Here is a 27767-nt window from a genome sequence, read left to right as displayed (position 1 = left end):
TAGTGACCTTCCATCAAAAACAATACATACACAATAAAAAATTATTAAATATAGAGTAACTATAACTCTCACTGGTTATGCTGAATCATATTAGACCAGTGGTTCTCAAACTCGGTCCTCAGGACCCCACACGGTGCATGTTTTGCAGGTAACCCAGCAAGTGCACAGTGTATTAATTATTCACTGACACATTTTAAAAGGTCCACAGGTGGAGCTAATTATGTCACTTGTGATTCTGTGAGGAGACCTGCAAAACATGCACTGTGTGGGGTCCTGAGGGCCGAGTTTGAGAACCTGTGTATTAGACAATCATTGTATTAGATACTACATAATCACTGGTACAGGTGCTGATAGGCTATGCTATATAAACAGAACAATCTTGTACAAAGCACCAGAAATTTGAATTCCCTAATAGGAGTGCCGGGCTTTCTGACTTGTGTGTGTGTGTGTATATATATATATATATATATATATATATATATATGGGTGTAGTACGGTATGCCGGCGCTCGGGCTCCCGGCGACCAGCATACCGGCGCCAGGAGCCCGACCGCCGGCATACCGACAGCGTGGTGAGCGATAAGGAGCCCCTTGCGGGCTCGCTGCGCTCGCCACGCTGCAGGCACGGTGGCGTGCTGCACGCGCCACACTATTTTATTCTCCCTCCAGGGGGGTCGTGGACCCCCATGAGGGAGAATAGCTGTCGGTATGCCGGGTGTCGGGATTCCGGCGCCGGTATAATGTGCGCTAGGATCCCGACATTCGGCATACTGAAGACCACCCATATATATATATATATATATATATATACACAAGAAAACCTTTTTCACGTGCTTCAAAGAGCAGCACCTCACAGTAGAACCCCTGTTAGTGTGAACCAAATAATGTAGGGCAAAAGTAACCAGAGGGCGCTATAGCTTAATTTATAATTATCCATAAATAGGTCCATACAAAATTTTAAAATATCCAAGTGGATTCCAGCTGGTCTCAATTATAACCCCAACTTGGGACTGTTGTGGGATGGCACTTAAATCACCGGATATTATACTCAGCCGAGTATTAACCTAGAAGACATCCTCTCGTAGACACCCAAGACATGGCACCAAGTGTCTTTTATTAATAGAATATCAGAGATTTATTTGTTCATGACATTCAACATAAAATGTAGAGGACTCGAGCAACACCATAATTACTGAATTAATGCATACAACTATTAATACATTATTCATGTGTCACAACTATCATGGCCAGTTCTAATCAGGAATAAGGTACCAAAAGGACATGTAAAAAAAAAAAATAATAATATAAGCTTATAAGAGCTCCAAATAAGACCAGGCAGAGCACATTCATACGTAAATCTAAAAACACGCAGTATTCACAATTAGAACTCATTCCAATTATGCTTTTCGTTTAACCCTTTGGGTTGTAGTGTGCCCAATCTATAAATCCAATGTGATTTGAGGCGGCATAAGGTTTTTTATCTATATGTAACCCTACCCTCAATACCTTGAACGAGAGCTGTCTATGTATTCTATTAAGGGATGGTTACCTAATAGTTGTGCCTCCACTCAAGCTATGTGTAGTATTTAACTACCGTTAAGGCTTGCTTGAGTAAGCCTGATCTCTATCCTTAGGGGATGATTCCCTTATATCATAGATATATTATCTAATATACCTGTCTCTTCCAGGATCTTCAGATCAACTTCCAGACGGACCAGACACACATGGCAAGTATAACACTTTAATGACCAGTACCAAATGGATTAAGTATACATTAACATTTCATCAATTGCATACACATTCCCCTTTAAGTCATTAATCCATGCTAAACCCCTGTCAATTAGGCCTATACACAGTACCTGCATGCAATACAACAAATCCTTTTTCTTTTCAAGACACCCTTAGGTGTTAGAGTGACCCGGGTACTCTTAATATGATAGTGCACTATAAGGGCCCATAAACTTCCTAAAAATAACAGCAGTTAATACAGAATGTCTGACACTATGTTTTAGTATCAACTATCAGTTCTCCCTTCAGTTAAAGAGAAAGATGTTTGGCTCAGTCTACTTATGGTAGCGATTACTTTCTCCTATAAGGTTACTTATAGTTCCTCCTTGGCAGATAACAGAAAGTACCTATTTAGCTCATAGATAGTAACATCAACAGTTGATTACCAAGGAATCTGTATCCTTTCCTCAGTAAAAATGTTACCGTAGTTGTCCAGTATTAAACTAAACTCCTAAGAAGCTGGTATGATAAACCTTTGTTATGCTGCGTCCTTGTGTCCATTTGAAGTAGCTGATGCTTTCTATATTTCAGAGCATATATAGCTTTTCCATTCCTGTATGCCTCAAATTATTGTTGTCTCTTAGGATGAGTCTATATTAAATATATCTGCAAGAGATGGTTTCTCTTATCATAGTCACAGCGAGCTCAAATCCTTTAACTTTATAACTAATAGTCTCTTACGTGTCAGTCCTTCTTACGGGTTCACGAATATACATATAACACAGTTGTATTAAAGTGCCACAAGCTAGTCCTTGAATCGGGATGATATTCTAATCCTTTGTGGCTAAGAGGCTTTAACATCCATCCAATGTCACTGTAGTATGGCTACCTTTAATGTCCTTGACTCTAATTCTGCTAATTCAGGGGCATAAATACACACATTAGGTGGCAGCTTTTGGGTGTTACTTTCTATTTAGCGCTGCGGAACAATGTCTCTCGCTCTCCTTTGACTGATGTGATGCTGATATATGGGGGAGCTTTAAAACTGTATTTATGAAGCGTTAAACAGTTCAAGTTTCACTCCACTCCTCCTGTTATATATATATACCCAGTGCTTTCTACCTTCTCCTTAGCACTATGATTAAGCCATACATGGAACTGTAATTATAGGTCACTCTGACTACTGTGACCCATTACTGTCCTCCTGCTTAATAGCCATTATTGCGGCCTAGCCCTGGAGTCCTTAGTCCCAATATGAAATTGACTATGTACCATAGTCACCTATGGCTTGCTGTGCTTAGTGTAGGGGTAATATAAATGGCTGGATTATACACTCACACTTCTATGATCTAGTGATGCTGCTGCAGGATGCTCCCCCGACTCCTCCCTTACACTTACAGCCACACAGAATGGAGCCTCTGCTGCAGGTCCTGGCTTCTTTGTTGTGGCTGTCAGAGTCTGTGCCGGTAATAGGTAGGAAGGAACCCTCTCTGTCTCCCTGTCATAGATGCGCCTTTCCAATACTGCTGGGTGAGTTGACTAGCGCTGATGCCGGGTTCTATAAACAGTGCTGAGTCTCAATGCTGCTGTCACCACCTTTACAGTAAGGAAGCTCTGTTCTGGCTACACACACTAAGCCCCCTCCGGCCGCCGCAATGTATACCGCTCAGCTCTAATGCGGGCGACGGCCGGAGCAGCAAAAAACTATGTCCTCTCACCAAGGGATATGCAGTCTCTCCCTCAGCTACACTCACAGCACCTCTCCACCCCTCTCCAGTAGTCACATGACCCACTCTGAGGTGATGCCCCGCCCACTGGCAATCACCCCACTAGGTGATTGACAGTTAGGAGCACAAGGACATTAACCCTTTAGATACACTGTGAAACCATAAAATAAGCCTTAATTGTATTCACCACTACATTTACATCAATGTACATACAATTACATATATGTGAACTGTATTATTTACCTCAAAACATGCATACAGTATTACAACATCCATTAACTTTTATATGAATAATATATATGCTTATACTCCATTTTAGTCACCATATTATAACTACCTCAGTATAAGTGTTGTTTAAACCCTAAATCAGGGTTACATTTCTCCCCCTGGTGCATTGTCACTGTTTAACATCTTTAGGTGCCAATGCACCATCTACCTTACTCACTTTGCTAAAATAGTATATATTCATTCACATCCATTAGCAAGCCACCTCATCTCAACCATTTTAACTGTTGGCCAAATAGGGAGGGATGGAACTACATAGCCTTCATGCCTCCCAGGGATAGTGTTCTCTGATCGTGCTGGTTTCCCTTGCTCTTCTACACCTGATTTATTGACTTCTTTTAGTACTGGACTTCGGATGGAAGATTTAAGAGATTGTGCTAAGGGTAAAGTTATCATGTACCTCACTACGATTGTCACTGAGACTAGTTTCTTTCTCTGACGAAGCTTCTAAAGTTATCAAGTCTTTAGCATCTGAATTTTCAGTTTCTTGATCCTGGGACTGATTTACTCTACCATTGAATCTCGAGAGAGGTCGGTAATGTAAGGTTGTAGAAGGATGACATGGAGCTGGATCTCTCCCTTGCCTTTGTTCTGAATATGCACTTCCTTCATCAACCGCTTTTTCTCGTGGTTGATAACAATAACTGTATGATCCTCGTCGGTTTGGAGCAAATCGACTCCCTTTCACTGGTACTCCACCTATGCCAGTCACATTTGCTGCATGTACACCCTTTTCCCCTTCCAACACTTCAAATTCTACTTTCTCTCCATCTCCTACACTGTACAACAGTTTTAGGGGGTTATTCTTCGTTATGGATGTCCAATGTACAAATATGTCTTCTCCGGTGTCATGCCTTTTAATGAAGCCATAGCCTTTCTTCACATGGAACCATATTACTGTGCCAGTCATTTTAAGAGACATATACTGTGTCCCTTTACTATCAACTTTATTCATAGAAGATTGTCTCAGCAATATACCATCCACTACCTCAGTCTGTAATGCTATGTCCTTAGTATCCGGTCGCATAGAAAATTCATGGATACGGTCTTCAGGACAGTTGTTTAGAAAGTTGGCATCCTTGAGTATTTTATTCTCAGATTCTAGCTGAGACAGTCTTTCTTTCATTTCATTCAGACGAATATGATCCTCCTTTTCAGTTTCTTTACCCACTTCCAATAATTCAGACAACTCAGTTATTTTTGATTCCAGAGAATGAATATTGTCTTCCTGCTGCTGGTACATTATCAACTTTTGTTGCTCCTGATCCACTCTGGTTTGTCTTTCATCAGATGCCATGGTTTCCATCTCTCTCTGTATAAACCAAAGTTCTCTTTCAAGCTCTTTGTTCCTCTCATCAATTTTGGTGTTAAACATCTGTTCTTCTTTTAGCTTCCATCGGGTTTCATCTAGAACCTCCAACAACTGATAAATATGTTTAGACCTGTCCAGTGCTATATGTTTTATCACCTCTATCGGGGTCTGTAGATCCACTGGGCTATCTCTTCTTGTTGGTTCCTCAATGGAAGTTGGAAACAGGGAAAGCAGGTCCTTCTGTTGATCTTTTGGCAGAGCTAATACTAATTGTCCATGTTTCTTATAATCCTCAGCTATTTGCTTTAGCACAGTTTCTAATTTCTGTATACCTACATCTATCTTCACTTCCCCTGGAACTCTCTCTTTCAGTGGTAGAACATTCTTATCTCCTATCATTCCATAATCCATGAAGGCGACCAAAGTATGAGCAAGGTTGTCACTAACACCTCCCTCACTATCCTTTAGGTGGGGATCAAGTCTGACTTTCTTGTCCTTTGATTTTTTCTTTCTCTTCTCCAACTCTACAGGGACATCTAATATTTTTTTATTTTTCACACCTAGGTTATTTACAAAAGTTCCCACAAACTTGCATTTCACCTCTTCCTTTAAGCCTGGTCCCTTATGGTACTCTTGTTTGTCCATACGTTTACATTCTCTATTGGCTTCAACTCTCCCAACTGATACAGCAATTGCTTTATGTCCAACCTTCTCCCTGTTCCTTTGCTTCTTTCCCATATTTGTATTTTATTTTTAGGGATGTGAGGACTTTATCAATAATAATTAATGGCAGCTGACACTTGTGGTGTAACAGGGCCTGAGTGTAACTTCTATCTCACGCGGTGCCTCCAAATGTAACCCTACCCTCAATACCTTGAACGAGAGCTGTCTATGTATTCTATTAAGGGATGGTTACCTAATAGTTGTGCCTCCACTCAAGCTATGTGTAGTATTTAACTACCGTTAAGGCTTGCTTGAGTAAGCCTGATCTCTATCCTTAGGGGATGATTCCCTTATATCATAGATATATTATCTAATATACCTGTCTCTTCCAGGATCTTCAGATCAACTTCCAGACGGACCAGACACACATGGCAAGTATAACACTTTAATGACCAGTACCAAATGGATTAAGTATACATTAACATTTCATCAATTGCATACACATTCCCCTTTAAGTCATTAATCCATGCTAAACCCCTGTCAATTAGGCCTATACACAGTACCTGCATGCAATACAACAAATCCTTTTTCTTTTCAAGACACCCTTAGGTGTTAGAGTGACCCGGGTACTCTTAATATGATAGTGCACTATAAGGGCCCATAAACTTCCTAAAAATAACAGCAGTTAATACAGAATGTCTGACACTATGTTTTAGTATCAACTATCAGTTCTCCCTTCAGTTAAAGAGAAAGATGTTTGGCTCAGTCTACTTATGGTAGCGATTACTTTCTCCTATAAGGTTACTTATAGTTCCTCCTTGGCAGATAACAGAAAGTACCTATTTAGCTCATAGATAGTAACATCAACAGTTGATTACCAAGGAATCTGTATCCTTTCCTCAGTAAAAATGTTACCGTAGTTGTCCAGTATTAAACTAAACTCCTAAGAAGCTGGTATGATAAACCTTTGTTATGCTGCGTCCTTGTGTCCATTTGAAGTAGCTGATGCTTTCTATATTTCAGAGCATATATAGCTTTTCCATTCCTGTATGCCTCAAATTATTGTTGTCTCTTAGGATGAGTCTATATTAAATATATCTGCAAGAGATGGTTTCTCTTATCATAGTCACAGCGAGCTCAAATCCTTTAACTTTATAACTAATAGTCTCTTACGTGTCAGTCCTTCTTACGGGTTCACGAATATACATATAACACAGTTGTATTAAAGTGCCACAAGCTAGTCCTTGAATCGGGATGATATTCTAATCCTTTGTGGCTAAGAGGCTTTAACATCCATCCAATGTCACTGTAGTATGGCTACCTTTAATGTCCTTGACTCTAATTCTGCTAATTCAGGGGCATAAATACACACATTAGGTGGCAGCTTTTGGGTGTTACTTTCTATTTAGCGCTGCGGAACAATGTCTCTCGCTCTCCTTTGACTGATGTGATGCTGATATATGGGGGAGCTTTAAAACTGTATTTATGAAGCGTTAAACAGTTCAAGTTTCACTCCACTCCTCCTGTTATATATATATACCCAGTGCTTTCTACCTTCTCCTTAGCACTATGATTAAGCCATACATGGAACTGTAATTATAGGTCACTCTGACTACTGTGACCCATTACTGTCCTCCTGCTTAATAGCCATTATTGCGGCCTAGCCCTGGAGTCCTTAGTCCCAATATGAAATTGACTATGTACCATAGTCACCTATGGCTTGCTGTGCTTAGTGTAGGGGTAATATAAATGGCTGGATTATACACTCACACTTCTATGATCTAGTGATGCTGCTGCAGGATGCTCCCCCGACTCCTCCCTTACACTTACAGCCACACAGAATGGAGCCTCTGCTGCAGGTCCTGGCTTCTTTGTTGTGGCTGTCAGAGTCTGTGCCGGTAATAGGTAGGAAGGAACCCTCTCTGTCTCCCTGTCATAGATGCGCCTTTCCAATACTGCTGGGTGAGTTGACTAGCGCTGATGCCGGGTTCTATAAACAGTGCTGAGTCTCAATGCTGCTGTCACCACCTTTACAGTAAGGAAGCTCTGTTCTGGCTACACACACTAAGCCCCCTCCGGCCGCCGCAATGTATACCGCTCAGCTCTAATGCGGGCGACGGCCGGAGCAGCAAAAAACTATGTCCTCTCACCAAGGGATATGCAGTCTCTCCCTCAGCTACACTCACAGCACCTCTCCACCCCTCTCCAGTAGTCACATGACCCACTCTGAGGTGATGCCCCGCCCACTGGCAATCACCCCACTAGGTGATTGACAGTTAGGAGCACAAGGACATTAACCCTTTAGATACACTGTGAAACCATAAAATAAGCCTTAATTGTATTCACCACTACATTTACATCAATGTACATACAATTACATATATGTGAACTGTATTATTTACCTCAAAACATGCATACAGTATTACAACATCCATTAACTTTTATATGAATAATATATATGCTTATACTCCATTTTAGTCACCATATTATAACTACCTCAGTATAAGTGTTGTTTAAACCCTAAATCAGGGTTACATTTCTCCCCCTGGTGCATTGTCACTGTTTAACATCTTTAGGTGCCAATGCACCATCTACCTTACTCACTTTGCTAAAATAGTATATATTCATTCACATCCATTAGCAAGCCACCTCATCTCAACCATTTTAACTGTTGGCCAAATAGGGAGGGATGGAACTACATAGCCTTCATGCCTCCCAGGGATAGTGTTCTCTGATCGTGCTGGTTTCCCTTGCTCTTCTACACCTGATTTATTGACTTCTTTTAGTACTGGACTTCGGATGGAAGATTTAAGAGATTGTGCTAAGGGTAAAGTTATCATGTACCTCACTACGATTGTCACTGAGACTAGTTTCTTTCTCTGACGAAGCTTCTAAAGTTATCAAGTCTTTAGCATCTGAATTTTCAGTTTCTTGATCCTGGGACTGATTTACTCTACCATTGAATCTCGAGAGAGGTCGGTAATGTAAGGTTGTAGAAGGATGACATGGAGCTGGATCTCTCCCTTGCCTTTGTTCTGAATATGCACTTCCTTCATCAACCGCTTTTTCTCGTGGTTGATAACAATAACTGTATGATCCTCGTCGGTTTGGAGCAAATCGACTCCCTTTCACTGGTACTCCACCTATGCCAGTCACATTTGCTGCATGTACACCCTTTTCCCCTTCCAACACTTCAAATTCTACTTTCTCTCCATCTCCTACACTGTACAACAGTTTTAGGGGGTTATTCTTCGTTATGGATGTCCAATGTACAAATATGTCTTCTCCGGTGTCATGCCTTTTAATGAAGCCATAGCCTTTCTTCACATGGAACCATATTACTGTGCCAGTCATTTTAAGAGACATATACTGTGTCCCTTTACTATCAACTTTATTCATAGAAGATTGTCTCAGCAATATACCATCCACTACCTCAGTCTGTAATGCTATGTCCTTAGTATCCGGTCGCATAGAAAATTCATGGATACGGTCTTCAGGACAGTTGTTTAGAAAGTTGGCATCCTTGAGTATTTTATTCTCAGATTCTAGCTGAGACAGTCTTTCTTTCATTTCATTCAGACGAATATGATCCTCCTTTTCAGTTTCTTTACCCACTTCCAATAATTCAGACAACTCAGTTATTTTTGATTCCAGAGAATGAATATTGTCTTCCTGCTGCTGGTACATTATCAACTTTTGTTGCTCCTGATCCACTCTGGTTTGTCTTTCATCAGATGCCATGGTTTCCATCTCTCTCTGTATAAACCAAAGTTCTCTTTCAAGCTCTTTGTTCCTCTCATCAATTTTGGTGTTAAACATCTGTTCTTCTTTTAGCTTCCATCGGGTTTCATCTAGAACCTCCAACAACTGATAAATATGTTTAGACCTGTCCAGTGCTATATGTTTTATCACCTCTATCGGGGTCTGTAGATCCACTGGGCTATCTCTTCTTGTTGGTTCCTCAATGGAAGTTGGAAACAGGGAAAGCAGGTCCTTCTGTTGATCTTTTGGCAGAGCTAATACTAATTGTCCATGTTTCTTATAATCCTCAGCTATTTGCTTTAGCACAGTTTCTAATTTCTGTATACCTACATCTATCTTCACTTCCCCTGGAACTCTCTCTTTCAGTGGTAGAACATTCTTATCTCCTATCATTCCATAATCCATGAAGGCGACCAAAGTATGAGCAAGGTTGTCACTAACACCTCCCTCACTATCCTTTAGGTGGGGATCAAGTCTGACTTTCTTGTCCTTTGATTTTTTCTTTCTCTTCTCCAACTCTACAGGGACATCTAATATTTTTTTATTTTTCACACCTAGGTTATTTACAAAAGTTCCCACAAACTTGCATTTCACCTCTTCCTTTAAGCCTGGTCCCTTATGGTACTCTTGTTTGTCCATACGTTTACATTCTCTATTGGCTTCAACTCTCCCAACTGATACAGCAATTGCTTTATGTCCAACCTTCTCCCTGTTCCTTTGCTTCTTTCCCATATTTGTATTTTATTTTTAGGGATGTGAGGACTTTATCAATAATAATTAATGGCAGCTGACACTTGTGGTGTAACAGGGCCTGAGTGTAACTTCTATCTCACGCGGTGCCTCCAAATGTAACCCTACCCTCAATACCTTGAACGAGAGCTGTCTATGTATTCTATTAAGGGATGGTTACCTAATAGTTGTGCCTCCACTCAAGCTATGTGTAGTATTTAACTACCGTTAAGGCTTGCTTGAGTAAGCCTGATCTCTATCCTTAGGGGATGATTCCCTTATATCATAGATATATTATCTAATATACCTGTCTCTTCCAGGATCTTCAGATCAACTTCCAGACGGACCAGACACACATGGCAAGTATAACACTTTAATGACCAGTACCAAATGGATTAAGTATACATTAACATTTCATCAATTGCATACACATTCCCCTTTAAGTCATTAATCCATGCTAAACCCCTGTCAATTAGGCCTATACACAGTACCTGCATGCAATACAACAAATCCTTTTTCTTTTCAAGACACCCTTAGGTGTTAGAGTGACCCGGGTACTCTTAATATGATAGTGCACTATAAGGGCCCATAAACTTCCTAAAAATAACAGCAGTTAATACAGAATGTCTGACACTATGTTTTAGTATCAACTATCAGTTCTCCCTTCAGTTAAAGAGAAAGATGTTTGGCTCAGTCTACTTATGGTAGCGATTACTTTCTCCTATAAGGTTACTTATAGTTCCTCCTTGGCAGATAACAGAAAGTACCTATTTAGCTCATAGATAGTAACATCAACAGTTGATTACCAAGGAATCTGTATCCTTTCCTCAGTAAAAATGTTACCGTAGTTGTCCAGTATTAAACTAAACTCCTAAGAAGCTGGTATGATAAACCTTTGTTATGCTGCGTCCTTGTGTCCATTTGAAGTAGCTGATGCTTTCTATATTTCAGAGCATATATAGCTTTTCCATTCCTGTATGCCTCAAATTATTGTTGTCTCTTAGGATGAGTCTATATTAAATATATCTGCAAGAGATGGTTTCTCTTATCATAGTCACAGCGAGCTCAAATCCTTTAACTTTATAACTAATAGTCTCTTACGTGTCAGTCCTTCTTACGGGTTCACGAATATACATATAACACAGTTGTATTAAAGTGCCACAAGCTAGTCCTTGAATCGGGATGATATTCTAATCCTTTGTGGCTAAGAGGCTTTAACATCCATCCAATGTCACTGTAGTATGGCTACCTTTAATGTCCTTGACTCTAATTCTGCTAATTCAGGGGCATAAATACACACATTAGGTGGCAGCTTTTGGGTGTTACTTTCTATTTAGCGCTGCGGAACAATGTCTCTCGCTCTCCTTTGACTGATGTGATGCTGATATATGGGGGAGCTTTAAAACTGTATTTATGAAGCGTTAAACAGTTCAAGTTTCACTCCACTCCTCCTGTTATATATATATACCCAGTGCTTTCTACCTTCTCCTTAGCACTATGATTAAGCCATACATGGAACTGTAATTATAGGTCACTCTGACTACTGTGACCCATTACTGTCCTCCTGCTTAATAGCCATTATTGCGGCCTAGCCCTGGAGTCCTTAGTCCCAATATGAAATTGACTATGTACCATAGTCACCTATGGCTTGCTGTGCTTAGTGTAGGGGTAATATAAATGGCTGGATTATACACTCACACTTCTATGATCTAGTGATGCTGCTGCAGGATGCTCCCCCGACTCCTCCCTTACACTTACAGCCACACAGAATGGAGCCTCTGCTGCAGGTCCTGGCTTCTTTGTTGTGGCTGTCAGAGTCTGTGCCGGTAATAGGTAGGAAGGAACCCTCTCTGTCTCCCTGTCATAGATGCGCCTTTCCAATACTGCTGGGTGAGTTGACTAGCGCTGATGCCGGGTTCTATAAACAGTGCTGAGTCTCAATGCTGCTGTCACCACCTTTACAGTAAGGAAGCTCTGTTCTGGCTACACACACTAAGCCCCCTCCGGCCGCCGCAATGTATACCGCTCAGCTCTAATGCGGGCGACGGCCGGAGCAGCAAAAAACTATGTCCTCTCACCAAGGGATATGCAGTCTCTCCCTCAGCTACACTCACAGCACCTCTCCACCCCTCTCCAGTAGTCACATGACCCACTCTGAGGTGATGCCCCGCCCACTGGCAATCACCCCACTAGGTGATTGACAGTTAGGAGCACAAGGACATTAACCCTTTAGATACACTGTGAAACCATAAAATAAGCCTTCATTGTATTCACCACTACATTTACATCAATGTACATACAATTACATATATGTGAACTGTATTATTTACCTCAAAACATGCATACAGTATTACAACATCCATTAACTTTTATATGAATAATATATATGCTTATACTCCATTTTAGTCACCATATTATAACTACCTCAGTATAAGTGTTGTTTAAACCCTAAATCAGGGTTACATATACCACAGTCGGGTAACATTATTATCAGCACATCCTACATTTGACGCTGGCAGCGCATAGCCCATGAAGTACGTCACATGTCGTGCGCTGACATGGTGGGTATATAATTAGAGTGTGAGATAGGCTGCCGTCTGCACATATATCACTCGTTGCTGCCATGGGTAAAAGGGGAGATTTATCAGAATTGCAAAAAGAGATGGTAATTGGCTTTCAGGCCAAGGGTGGCAGTATTACTGAAACATCCCAGTTTGTGAACTGTTCACGTGCTGCTCTGGAGAAGGTGTAACGTGACTGGACAAATGTCACCATTGCAAATAACTGATGTGAAAACTGTGGCGGACCATGTGCCATTGATGCGAGAGGTGAACGTTGGCTACGAAGGTGTGTGAGGGCCGACCGACACGTTACTGTGGAGCAGCTCGTTAAAATGAACCTGGGAGCAGTGGTGTAACTAGAAATTATTCTCCCCCAAGCAAAAACATTCTCTGGTGCCCCCCCACCCCATAATTGCCAATAGCAAAGGGATGAACCTGCGTGCACTCGCAAAAAGGGGGCATGGCCTTGCCGAAATGGGCGTGGCTTTGCATAAAGGGGCGTGTCATTGCAGGAAAAGACTACCTTATACCCCAGTTTTGCGTTGGCCACCACAGGAAAAAAATAATCCTGATTCATGCCCCTTACATTATTTGTCATTTTTCCTCCTTATAGTAATGCCCAGTATACATTATGCCACATACTGCAGTGGCCCTTAGACATTATGCCACACACAATAATGCCCATGACACAATATGCCACACACCGTAATGCCCCCGACACATTATGCCACACACCGTAATGCCTGTGACACGTTATGCCACACATCGCAATGCCCATTATACATTTTTCTACACACTGCAATTCCCCTGATACATTAAAGCACATACAATGCCTGTGACACATTATGACAACACACCACAATGTCCGTGATACATTATGCCACACACTGCAATGTTCGTGATACATTATGCCACACACTGCAATGCCTGTTATACATTGTGTCACACACTGCAATGCCCCTGAGACATTATACCACATACCACAATGCCCGTGATATAGTATACCACACACCGTAATGCCTGTGACACATTATGACACACACCGCAATGTCCGTGATACATTATGCCACACACCGCAATGCCCATTACACATTAAGCCCTACAGTAAGGCTTCTAATTACTTTTAAATGACCTGCTCGTTGCCAGGGGTTTCATGCTCTTGGTTCCATGCATGGTGCCAGGGGTTTTCATGCTCAGTGTGTCATGTTCTTTGCCAGGGGTTTCATGCCCTAGGTGTTATGCTTATTATGAGCTGGGTGTTGTGCTTATTACCAGGGGGTAATGCTTGTTGCTAGGGCTGTACTTCCAGTGCCACATATGCCCCCAGTGCCAGATATTCCCCCACAGTGCCAGATAAAAATATGCCCCCATATTGTCAGAAACACATATGCTCCCAGTGCCAAATATGCCCCCCCCAGTGCCAGATACACATATGCCCCCAGTGCAAGCTACACATATACCCCCCAGTGCCAAATATGCCCCCCAGTGCCAGTTACACATATACCCCCAGTGCCAAATATGTCCCCCAGTGCCAGTTACACACCCTCCCTGGGCTCCCCCGCTGCTGTGAGTTTTGGGAAGTAGCCAGAGGGCACCACACGCGCTTCTCCTGGCTGTGTCCATCCTGTATGTGTCTCCAGCGGCGTGTCTGTCAAATGAAGTGCCGGTTCGTGAGCCAATCAGAGCTCGCGAACTGGCAGCTGCCGGTCCGCGAGCTCTGATTGGCTCACGAACCGGCACTTAATTTAACAGACACGCCGCCGCCGGAGACCCAGGAGGGAAACACAGGAGAGGCGCGTGCTGTGCCCTCCGGCTCCTTCCCAAAACTCACAGCAGCATTCAGTGGTGGTGGTGGCGCCCCCGCAGCCCTGCACCTCCAAGCCACCGCAGTGGCTGTGGGGGCAGTACTTACGCCACTGTCTGGTAACTACCAGACTAAGGTGTCTCTAAAACGTCAGTTCAGCCCGTCTAGCTGCTGTCCATGCTGCACACAGCGGTTACTCTGGTTATTAGCTGGTGATCATAATAATGTGACTTGACCATGTAGCTTCTTCTCATGTAGGTTTTGATGGCTTGTTGCTGTTCCTCCATTCGCAGAAGCATATAAAGGGTGTAATTACATTTGGTCACCACCTCTTGCTTCAGTTGGTGGCATGGGAAATGAAACTGTTCTTTCAGCTGCTGAAAACATCCAGAAATTTTCAGGCCACAGATAGCATCTCTTGCATGCCCCAGTAATTTTTGAAAAAATTCTGAACCACAAAGTTTAACATGTGGGCAAAACATAGGTGTTCAAATTCACCCAGTTGTAATGCTCTCACGATGTAAAAAGCATTATTGTGAATGGGAAATCCTGAGGAGAATCTTAGCGGGGTAAGCAATCTTGCAGTGAGTTTTTCTAACAGACTGACACTGGTATGCTAACTAATCAATCCTTCTTTCTTTCAGCAACTAGGGCAGTATGGATGGTGTAATGTTTAGCATTACTGCCTCACACCTCTGAGGTCATGGGTTCGATTCCCACCATGTCCCTAGCTGGGTTTCCTCCAGGTGCTCCTGTTTCATTTCATCCCACAATCCAAAAACATACTGGTAGGTTGGTTGCTCACTACACAAAAAAGTGTGTATGTGCTTTAAATGGACCAAGTCGTTCTTATCTGCCTTCAATTTCTAAGCTAATCCTTCTTTGATTTGCTGCAACTCAGAAGAGAAAAAGCAATGAAAGAAGAATGTTCAATCATTACCGTCCCTAATGCTCCGCTTGATTAACATTTTTGTAATTTAATAATTTCATTAAATTAACTTATGAATCAATTCTTCCATCCTCTGCTCTAGGTCTAATAATGGACCATTGATTCTTGCTATAAGTACTAGTAGTACTGTATAACTTTAGTATCTAAAGTATGTTCCTGTATTCTTGCTTTGTACTGTGTGAAGTCAGTCGATGCGCCTTTCCTATATTTTACAATTTGGGGTATGCAAATAAAGGGCTCAATTACCAAAGGGTAGATTTACTATTCCGCAGTATGTTAAAGCTGCCCATGAAGGTAGGCTTTGACTGACGGATCCAAGCAATAAATAAATAAATAAATAACCAAGAAATAAATAAACTTTCAGAGCCTAATTTACATTTATTTCTGTTACAGCATTAAATCCATCAGTCAATTTCGTGAATTGTTGGAATCTTTGACAAACCACGCCAACGAAGACTTTCTATTGGAAAAGAAAATATTTAGAAAAAAGTCAAAAATATATATTTAAAATATTTACTTTTTTTGAAATACTAATCATTTTTCTTGTCCTGAGCCTCTGCTGTCTCTATCTTGAGATAGTGGTAGCGGCAGAACAACCAGCGGTGGCACATGTACTGCCGCTGTCCTTGTTAAATAGGCTTACAATGCATACCTCCCAACATGACCCTCTCCAGGAGGGACAGAATGCTCTGCTCCTGGACTTCCCTCTTAATCTAGGATTGCCATCACCTGTGCTGAAGCACCATTCTTATCCATTAACCTGTTCAACACAGATGCAGACAGTCATAAATTAAGAGAAAAATCCAGAAGCAGAGCATTGTGTCCCTCCTGGAGAGGGTCATGTTGGGAGGTATGCAATGTACTGTATATATATATATATATATATATATATATATATATATATATATGTATGTATACAGAACTTTTGTTTTACTGGTAAATACTTTTCCCTAAGAGAAAAACTTTTGAGAACAGCTTGTTGCTGAGCCTAGTGATTAACCTTTTTCTGTTATTTAAATGCTCATTTCTCATCTCCAGCAGAAAGTTGCTGTTTATTGACCTTGCTGTATTAGAGAGGACAGAAACATTTTAAACCAACCAGGCTGTCTGCATTTTGTGCCAGATGCATTGGTAATGTATGTTTGTAATAAAAGACATGCTGTCAGTATAAAGGCAGCAATGCACAGCGACTGCTGTATGCAAAGAGGATACTTTCCGTGACTATAGATGGCTGTCCTACTTTCAACCAGTTAGATTTGCTGCATATATGCCTTTGTAAGTAATTCACAGTTTCGTTCCAGTATATGGACCTTGAAATCAAGTTCAGACTTTCATGGCCAGGTTACTTTTATTTTGCTGAACTAAAAAAATAGATAGTAGGCTTGAGGAATGTATAGGTTGTGGGTATAAAAAAACATATAGATGATCGTGTAATAATAAAACAAAAAATAAACTTAAATTCTTAATGGGAGCTGAGTGTTTATAGTACCAGTTCTGCTAGTGAAGTAGAACCAGGACGAGGCATTGATGATTCAAGTTGGCTTCATTCGGTGTAGTTGGGAAAAACAGCTTTCAAGATGAAGAGAAATATCTATAGCTGTCAAATCCTTTGCTGCAGACCACCTGGGAAATTAAACCAATGTCCCAAAAATGTAAAGAGTTTTTTTTTTATGGGTTTTTAAATGTATTTACTTGAATGAATAAAAATATGGCGTTCATGCAGTGTTGTGGGGCATACCTCCCATCCATCCTGATTTTGAAGGATAGTCCCACTTTTTGGCCAGTGTTCGAAAAGTGGGTTGCAGTGTACGTTGGTAGGGAGACCCCCTTAGCGGAGCAAGTGAAGAATAGAAGTCATGCATGTGTGTGGCATCTATTAATTGGAGAGAAGGATGGGGGGCAAGCCCAGCAGCTCTGGGAGCAACAGGCATGTCCCCAGCATAATGGAAATTGGCTACATAAGTCACAGAATGCCATTTTTCCATGATCTACATCCCCTGTTTCAGGTGAGCATTTTTGGTGCACGCAAGATCCTAACCTCAAGTCAAAGAATGTTGGGAGGTATGGTTAAGGGATGGCTGGATCCAGGCACAGTGGTGTAAGTTTGTCCTAGTTGCCCGGAGGCAAGATTAATATTGATGCACCCCCTATATTTATAAAAATATATGTATGTATATATATTCATGTGTGTGTATATATATATATGTATTTTAAATCACGCATTTCTTAGCAGTCATATTCAGGATTAAAACCATGACCTGTTATACTGAAGGAAAACACCTTACTGATAGACCTATAGAGATATGTGTTCCTGCATTGCAAGATTGCAGATTCTAACTACATGAACTACAGTATATGGAGCTGCTACATAGAATTGTCAGTTCAAAACCATTGCAACTAGGCAGATCTATGTAGTGTACAGCCACACACTACATAGATCTGCTCAGTCACTCACAATGCTGATTATTTCTCTGACAATTATTTTACAAGTGTCATAACCAGGATTAGAACCCACAACCTATTACACTGGAAACATGCACCTTACTGATGGAGCTATTTGCTCCTGCATATGAAGCCTGATAATTCTAACTGTATGCAAATAGCTGCATCAGTAAGGTGCCTGCTTCCAGTGTAATAGGTCGTGGGTTCAAATCCTGGGTATGACAGTTGTAAAATGTGTATCTATAATAAAGAGGGCGTGACTTGTAAGGTGTAGGGAGGAAGAGATAGTGAAGGCTGTCAATTAATTTAATTGAATGGCGTCACTGAATAAATGGAACGGGAGCACAGGTGCCCCCCTACAGAGCAGGAGCTCGGCGGCAGCCGACTCCGTTGCCTCCCACAGTTACGCCTCTGTCCAGGCAGCTAGCTACAGAACAGTTACATCAATATGTTCCTGAGCAAATGTATGATGTTTCAAGCCCCATAATTTGTCCCTGATAATAATGTATGTTACAACATTTGCATGCAAGGACATGACCTCCGATATGATCCCTATCTGAAAAATGCAAATTGTGGTGCATTGGCTACAATGGTTAATGCCACCAACAGATGGAGCCAGTGGCGAATTTCCCAGGGGCAGCACTTGGTTGGGGGCGGCACTTAGATGCTTGTGTTGGTACTGTCAGCCCAAAAAGAACCAGTACCATATGTACCGTACGGGTCCATATGCCATCTTGTATGGAGGATAAATCGGTAGGACTAGTGCAGACTGTCCCTGTAAGCTGTCGTACTTAATAAATATGTTATAGTGTGCTTTCATCGAATGAGGGCTTATAGCCAATCAATAAAAATAATAAAATTATGCGGGCTGCTGTTACTGTTGTGCTTAAGGGCACCCCCTTACTAAGGGTCTAATTCAGCATAGAACGCTGTTCCTGCAGCGTTTGTATGCTGAAGCCCTGTAAAGTGTGCGCATTTGTGACAGCATCTCACTTGTGCGAATGCCAGTGGGAGGGGGCGTCGACTCTGTGTTTAGGGGCGTTGTGGTGGTGTTCTGGGGGCATGGTCCAGACAACGCATGTCCGGACCGATTGCGGGGCGGTCCGTGGTGGCTGCGTGACACTACACACAGCCGCTGCAAACTGAAACATAGTGGGTAGCTAGGTTGCGTAGGCAGAGGGCTACCCTAAACATGCAAAAGCATCGCCGCTAAGCCATGCTTTCTCATGTTTGCGGGGGCGGGGGGAGGACTTGACCTGTGCTGTGATTCCCCCCCCCCCCTGCATGTTAGTGTAATGGATTGTAGATTTGCGATTATTTACACATGTACCTCTCTACGCTGCAGAAAACTAGTCAGCAATTTGCTTTATTATCAATTTGGTGATATAAATGATTCAAATATACAGCGTTCCCTTTTTAGTAAAAAGTACTAAATATCTGTGTAGAAGTATATGAAAGTTTCAGGGCATCAGTATACTGGTTTGTTCCTTAACAGAGAGTAAATTGTTTTATTTCCATCAGCTTAAAATAGGTGGAAAAACTTGTTATCCTGTTTTCTTCCACCTCAAAAGACCTCTCAGGAATAGAGGTTAACTCAATGTAATGACTTGTTTTCTGGCACAAGAACAAAGGAAGTGGTTACAGGTATTGTGTACTGACTCCTATGAGTTTGTAACATTCTAGATGGTTCAGAACAAATAAGTTACAGGTATGATGAAGAATACTGTTGCATAAGACCAGAAAGTATTTAAATACTTGTATATGGAACTAATATATATACTGTATATATATATATATATATATATATATATATTAAAGTGGTACATATACTGGTAATTGTACAATTAAACATTAATAAGATTTACTAAACCTTCAACTAGGACAAGTAGAGAAGTCTATAGCAACCAATCAGATTTTAGCTAGCATTTATCTGGTACAGTGTATAAAATGGTAGATAATATCTGATTGGTATTAAATATGCCTTGTTTTATAGAGTCAACGGTTTAATACAAATCAATAATATCCTTTTACAAGGTTTTCCACACTGTTGGGTCTTTTAACAATAGGACATAGACACCTCGAATCACAGTTGGAAATACAGACGGAGCCGCGCTCATTTGATGCAGCTCCACTGCAAACGTGCACTAGGCGATCCGGTACCTAGCCATGCTATGGGAGTGCACAGAGATGCTCCCTTTGCAGTGAATGGGGCACGTGCATGTCTCAAATGCATGTGAGTCCCAGACGCTGTGATAGGCGCACCTAGGGGGGCGTACACCAGCACAGACAGAGCCACAATTAGTGTGGCTCCATCTGTAGGTTGAACATATACTGTATCTTTGAACTGAAGATAAAGATAATACAATTTTACATTTCATAACCAACCTGTATCAATCATGAATTATATTTCATAAACCTAACTACAGCACAGTAAGCTTAGCATGCAGGTGCAATATATAGATCACATTTGCTTCCCTGAAATCCCCCAATAAAACATGTTTTGATGATTTCTAGTGACCATTTGCCATCTTCCAGTCTTTCAGACATTATACACTATACCAGTGGTTCCCAAAAGTGGTCCTCAAGCCAACCCCAACAGTCCAGGTTTTAGGGATATCATTGCTTGAGCACAGATGGTATAATCAAATTGACTGTTGGGGTGCCTTGAGGACCGTGTTTGGGGACCTCTGCACTGTACCTATTGTGAGCATGTCACAATTCCCTACCTAGGTTACTGCTCTGTTAAATCTCCCTTTACATAAACAGTATGCAAAGATCCACATATATGTCCTATATCTGCAGATTACTTCCATGCTCCTGAGTGGTCACACATGTCCCACTACTTCTATCATATCATACCTCCCAACATGACCCTCTCCAGTAGGGACAACATGCTCTGCTCCTGGACTTTCCTCTTAATTTATGATTGCTGTCACCTGTGTTGAACAGGTTAATGGATAAGAAAGGTGTTTCAGCACAGGTGATGGCAATCATACAGTAAGAGGGAAGTCCAGGAGCAGAGCATTCTGTCCCTCCTGGAGAGGATCATGTTGGGAGGTATGTCATATACAGTACATACTATATGACCCTGTCATTCTATTCATACATTTTTCCTATCAAGTGAAATTGATGTCCATATTCCATATCTTGCATATGTTTGACAACATTTAATAAATCAACTTAAATGTTATAATTTAGCAGCTATTGGGCATGGAAACTTGAATGTTTTGTTATAGGTTTAAATATATCCCAGTGTTCCATCTGTTTGAGTACCAGTACTTTATGTAAACTTTGAACTGTTTCCTTTTTCATATAAATATATATCATTTTATTTTAACTCAAAGACTAAAGTAAAGTCACCTGCAGTGCAATGTATCATTATATCTGTGTTGGGAAGCTGAGATCCTAAAACACACACCAAAGTTATCAAAGTGTTGGGGCTTTTTCTTTCTACAACTTTTGTAATAAATAACCTGCCTTCAGACTTTAATAAGTGGTGTAATACTTTATTGAACACTAAGACTGTATTTTGTAACTTGCCAATATGCATAATTGCTCATTAACCCCTTCGTGATCACAGGTGCTTTAAATCTTTGTGAGATTTGAACAGGTTTGCTATGTGTCAGATATAAGCTAATGAGTTCTTAACTCTCTGTGTGCCATAGTTATGAAGCCTGTATATGTTCAAACACAATAGACGATATTTTAAATGAATTTGCCAACGATAAAAACCATTCGTTACAACAAATTCTTAAACTCGTTCAGTATGTACGCACTATGGGCCAAAATCAAGATTGATTGCAAAACAACATTTTGCTCTAATGGGCAAAACCATGTGCAGTGCAGGTGGGGCAGATGTAACATGTACAGAGATAGTTAGATTTGGGTGAGGCGTGTTCAAACTGAAATCTAAATTGTAGTGTAAAAATAAAGCAGCCAATATTTACCTTGCACAGAAACAATGTAACCCACCCAAATTTAACGCTCTCTGCACATGTTATATCTGCCCCACCTGCACTGCACATGGTTTTGCCCATTAGATGAAAATGTTGCTTTGCAATCAACCTTGAGTTAGGCCCTATATATTGCCAGAGATGCGCACTCCCGTGGGTCGCTGCCAGGGTCCTCTGTCGTCTGTACATGCAGCTCAATTTTAGATAATGTCTGTGACAACAACTTGAAGCAGATTGCCCAGTGTATATGCTACCAACAATGAACAATGGGGGTAATTCAGATCGTAGCGGTGTGTTCAAACTGAAATCTAAATTGCAGTGTAAAAATAAAGCAGCCAGTATTTACCCTGCACAGAAACAATAATACCAACCAAAATCTAACTCTCTCTGCACATGTTATATCTGCCCCACCTGCAGTGCACATGGTTTTGCCCAAGTGCTAACAAGTTTGCTGCTATGATCAGGTCTGAATTACCCCCAATATGTTAAATTAGGCTGAAACCCAATAATTTGTAAAATTCTTCAGGGTGTACGCACAATGGCCCTCATTCCGAGTTGTTTACTCACTAGCAGTTTTTAGCAGTCGTACAAATGCTAAGCCGCCGCCCTCTGGGAGTGTATTTTTGCTTAGCAGAAGTGTGAACAAAAGGATCGCAGAGCTGCTACAAAATAATTTTGTGCAGCTTCAGAGTAGCTCCAGACCTACTCCTAGCTTGCGATCACTACAGGCTATTTAGTTTCTGTTTTTACGTCACGAACACGCCCTGCATTCGACTAGCCACGCCTGCGTTACCCCAGGCACGCCTGCGTTTGTATCTGACACGCCTCCGTTTTTCCACACACTCTCCAAAAACGGTCAGTTACCTCCCAGAAACACCCACTTCCTGTCAATCACTCTGCGGCCAGCAGTGCAACTGAAAAGCGTCGCTAGACCTTGTGTAAAACTGCATCGGCTGTTGTGAAAGTACGTCGCTCGTGCACATTGCGCCCCATATGCATGCGCAGAAGTGCCTTTTTTTGCCCGATCGGTGCGCTGTGAACGAAATCAGCTAGCGATCAACTCGGAATGACCACCAATATCGTTTGTCCAGGAGTTCCAGGGAGTTCAAGGGAAATCTTGGGCAACATCATATCATTTGCATGTCATCTAGTGTGTACCCGGCATTTTACAGGAGCTCCTCTTAGTTACTGTATCTCCGTGCCAGAAAAGAGAGTGTGAGAAAAGTATTAATCCTCTCTTTTATCGGGTTGGGTATGGGTGACCGTCGGTTAGGAGACCGCCGGTCACCATACTGATGCCAGGATACTGTGTTTAGATTGCCGGCGGGGGTGGGGTGGCGGAGTGGCGAGTACAATGAATCCCCTTTGCGGGCTTGCTGCGCTTGCAATGCAGCGGGCTCGGTGGCTTGCTGTGCTTGCCTCAGGTTCTATTCCCACTCTATGGGTGTCGTGGTCTCCCACGAGTAGGAATAGTCCCTATCAGTTGGCATGCCAACTATCAGGCTTTCCGCGAGGCAGGATTCCAGCGTCGGTATAGTTACTGGTGGTCTCCCGACCGCTGGTCACATAACCGCATCCCCTTTTTATCGACATGATAATTATTCTATAGTACTGGCCATTGCTATCTTGTCACTGTGTTAGAGTGCCACAGTCAGAGTCAGGAGTCTTCTACTTATCTAAAGCAAGACTTGTGATTATCTGCTTCTCAAACTGCTGTTCCAGTATCCTGCACCATTACCCGCTATCTACATACACTCACCGGCTGGTGGGCTGTACGAGACCCCGCTCCACTCCATGACCAGAGTGTGTAGAACAGTGAGTACAGCTGTACACTGTATAACATCAATAAACTAGTCCACTGGTTAAGTATCGGGACTGCTCGTACTTGTAAGGCATCCGTTGGTGTGTACAGAAACTCTGCTACATCCTCAAGTCGTTAATACAGTATATAATTCCAACAATATCAGCTGATTTAACGATCACTTGTGGAACTTTGTCAGCAGTAGATGCATTCTGACAGCTGCGCTATTTTTTTAATTTTGTTTACATAATGTATATTTGCGCATGCATGTATTGTATTGTATCTGTCTAGTCCACAAACATTAATGCTTAGCAAATTCCATTGTCACTTTATTGTGCTTCACATGATTGAGTGATACCAATGACCATATTGGTTCAAATGATTATGTTTTTTGTATTCATATTTGGAATGGATAGTGTATTTTTTTAGTGTATATTATTTGAATTAAATAATTCAAAATGCATTTATTTTGTGGATGTTTAAAAGTGTATTATTGTCAAATATTTCCAGAGTAATGTGTCGCTAAATGTGCATTCCTGCAGTAAGTATCATTTGGAAGTCAGGAAGGTGGCTTGGTTTCTCCCAGAGATTTCGGATAACGGAATACCAAAAAGAAAGATGCAGAATAGTGTGGTGCTGCATACTGTAGATACAGCGAAAGCCATGATAATGTTTCATAATATAAAGTGCAGAAATGTGTACCAGACTCAATAAAATAATTTGCTAATCTGTGTTTAATTTGGGTCATCATCAGGATTGATAGTTTACCATAAGCATCAAGACTCAAATGGAGATTAAAATACTACTAGTACAGGACAGGTGCAAATTCTCTCTGGTGATAATGATGACTATTAGCAAGTCACACATACTGGGCCTGATCCATGGCCATCATTCCGAGTTGATCGCAGAGATTCATCGCATCGCAAATGTACGTAAACTAAGTGTCTGCGCATGCGCAAAAGCGTAAATACGCATGCGCGAGTACATACGTACGACATTAGTGCAAAAATGCCACATTTAAACCAACACGTAACTGGCAAACGAAAACGAGGAGTGGCGGAGGCGTGGCGGAGGCGAGACTTCGCAATGCTCCGACATGGGCGTGAAAGTGGGCGTACAGTGTGGGAGTATGCAACTCGCAATGGGCGTGTTTTTCGCAATTATACCATGTCGCTGTTAAATCTAACATAGGAAACCGTAGCAACCTTCACGCAGCAGCCGAGTAGGTCTGCAGTTACTCTACATTTGCGAAGTACTGTTACCAAGTGTGTATGCAGTAATTAGCTGTTAATTGGAGAGCACATTCATCTGATGGCCAATTACTTGCTAATTACTGCGCAGATGAAAGTTAGCAAATAGCAATTGTCTGAACCAACATGACATGTTTATTCTACTCACATATAAATCACACACACTGCCAAATAAGGTTTTTTTTTTGTTAAAGTTGGTGTGTAAACATTTTTAAATATTTTTTTAATGTTTGTAATAATAACAAATACAAACAAGTGAAATAATTAAACATTTAAATTTAAAGCTGCCACATTTTTGCTAAAGAAACCGACACCCAAATAATGCAGCATACACTTTCATTTTGTCAGAAATGTAACATTAATATTTGTTTATAAAATTTGACAATGTTTTAAATGATGTCCTGTTGATCAATAGATAAATCGAAAAAGTGTTGTGTCAGTTTACTTAATATGGACATTAAAGTGTGGTGCAAAGCATACCTGTATTTGTTGGATGATGCAATTTTTTGGGAGAAATTGCAGATTGGTCCACAAGTGTCTATATGCTGACCTAATTTTTGAGGAACTAAGATTTACCTAATGCATTACCTTTAATAAATTGCACAATTTTGAATTATTTTTTTTTATTACTGTAGTAAGATTTCACAACATGAAAACAACATGGCTACACGTGAGTCTCACAGGCAGAGATGGACCAAGCAGCAAGCATATGGCACTGACACAAATGATATAGCAGAACTTAGTACTCTGCAAAATTCAGCTTCAGACTAAATTATAATTTTTAATCAAAAATAATACATATTACACACCCTGCCACACAAAAATTTGGCCACAACTGAGAAAGAATTAGGATCCACCACACAAACACAACAATACATAGCACACTAGTAAGAGGAAGATGGCTCTGGTGTTTATACCCAAAAACTCACAGGCTACAATACCTCCAAACATAAGTAATACATTTCACTAAGAGGGAGTTATCCATTCTGGCCACACAAGCCAACTCCAAAATAACATAGAGGCAACATGAAAAATATGGGTGCTGGCCATCTGGAGAGACATCACTTTCTTTTTTTTCTCCCCGCCTGAGGCTGTTCTTCTTGGCTTGGTCTGCGGAGCGACCTTCGTTGGGCCTGCCCAGTTGGCTGTTCTTCCTGGGCAGGGTCAGGGGAGGGAGCCGATGTGGGTGGCTCTCTGCCACTGTGGGCAAGGGAGACAGCGATATCCTGGAGCCCTTGCAAGATGTTATTTGCAAGGCTTTGGAATGAGGAGGCAAGTTGTTCTTGGCCCTGCCTGATCTCTGCCAGACCTTGGCAGAGTTGCGCAACACCTTGCTCAACACTGGTTCGGTGCTCAGTGAGCCGGACAGCTATCTGGCTTACCTCCCGGATGACCCCGTCTTGAAACGCATTTAGGCTCTCACCATACCTAGCGATTTCAAGCAGGATCTCCGGGATAGCAGAGGGTTGGGTGGGGGGGCCAGTGTTAGGGTCTCCTGCCCTGTGCTGCCACGTCGTCATGGCAACCGGGAGACAAGTGCTAGTGGAGTAACCTGAGCGCAGCTGATACTCCGGTTCGGGTCTTTTGCTGTGCAGTGGTTATAGGCTCTGTGCACGGCAGGGGATCCGGTGCTGGTTTTTGTGCTCACAGTCTGTGAGGTCTGAGTGGGGCGTGGACAGCACCTGCTTTATAAGGCCTCTTTTCAGGGTAAGCAGATGCTGCTGAATCTTTGTTGGTTAGTCAGTTCATGAAAGTTAGCCAGTACTGTGTAGCTTTGTATTTGTTTGTTGCTCACTGCAAATAGGCCTGGGGATTTGGTATTACACTCTGCCAATCCAGACCTAGCAGTAAGACTGGAGTCAGTCGTTTAGCTTGCTGGGGTTCTGTTACTACTCTGTGAACTTAGCAAGTTTGCGGCTGTATTCTAAGACTTGCCTGTCTAATCCTGTCTCACTGTGCTAGGTGTCAGGGGTCAGTTTAGTGGCAGTAAGCTAAAACCTGTGCACTGCAAGTGAGAAATAGGATTGTGGAGACTCTCCTTGTGTCTATCATTCCATCTCTGACCAAGGATTTTACTGCCACACCCGTTGGTAACCCTTTAGGGTTTTGCTGTTGCCCTTAGCAACAGCATTTCGGGTTCTCTACGTATTAAAACACAACATCTTGCTTTTTCCATCTTAGCAGTTCTAATACAAGGGAGATACCCAGTTCCTTAGTCTCTGGGCTTCTCTGTTCACTTTGTGTGTATTTTGTTACCCTATCACCTTCTGTGTACGTTATGTCATATTCCCCAGTTTGTCTGTGAGTCCATTTGTTTTGCATAACAGTTCAAACACCAGTACATTCCTGCAGACACTGGAGTGCATAACAGTTCTGACACCAGTACTTTCCTGCAGGCACTGGTGTGCATAACAGCCAGTAGGAACCTGCAGAGGTGGGATTTGTTGCCCCACACTGGCAGACCCACTAGGTCCCTCCACCTCAGCCTCAGCCACATAACCCTCCTGTGACTCAAACTGATCACCCCCCTGTGCTGTGTTTTGTGGCAAGCAAATAGAAGAATGTGTGGGAAAAGAGTACAATAAAAAATTAGATTTAATTGTATAAATACAGTTTAAATTGCAGACAAATACATGTGTAAACTTACCTGGCAAGTCATGTCCCGTCAGGATCTCAGGCAGGTCCGTGTCCATATTTGACACCCCTTGGGCCTCCTCATAACTGATACAGGGCATCGCCATCTCCTCCAAGTCTGTAAACTCCACAGCGACAGATGGTCCTCCCCCTGTAGCCCTTGAGGCA

Source organism: Pseudophryne corroboree, chromosome 6 (assembly GCF_028390025.1).
Source record: "Pseudophryne corroboree isolate aPseCor3 chromosome 6, aPseCor3.hap2, whole genome shotgun sequence".
Lineage (NCBI taxonomy): Eukaryota > Metazoa > Chordata > Amphibia > Anura > Myobatrachidae > Pseudophryne > Pseudophryne corroboree.
The sequence above is the reverse complement of the archived record's forward strand: the minus strand, read 5'-3'. Positions refer to the sequence as shown.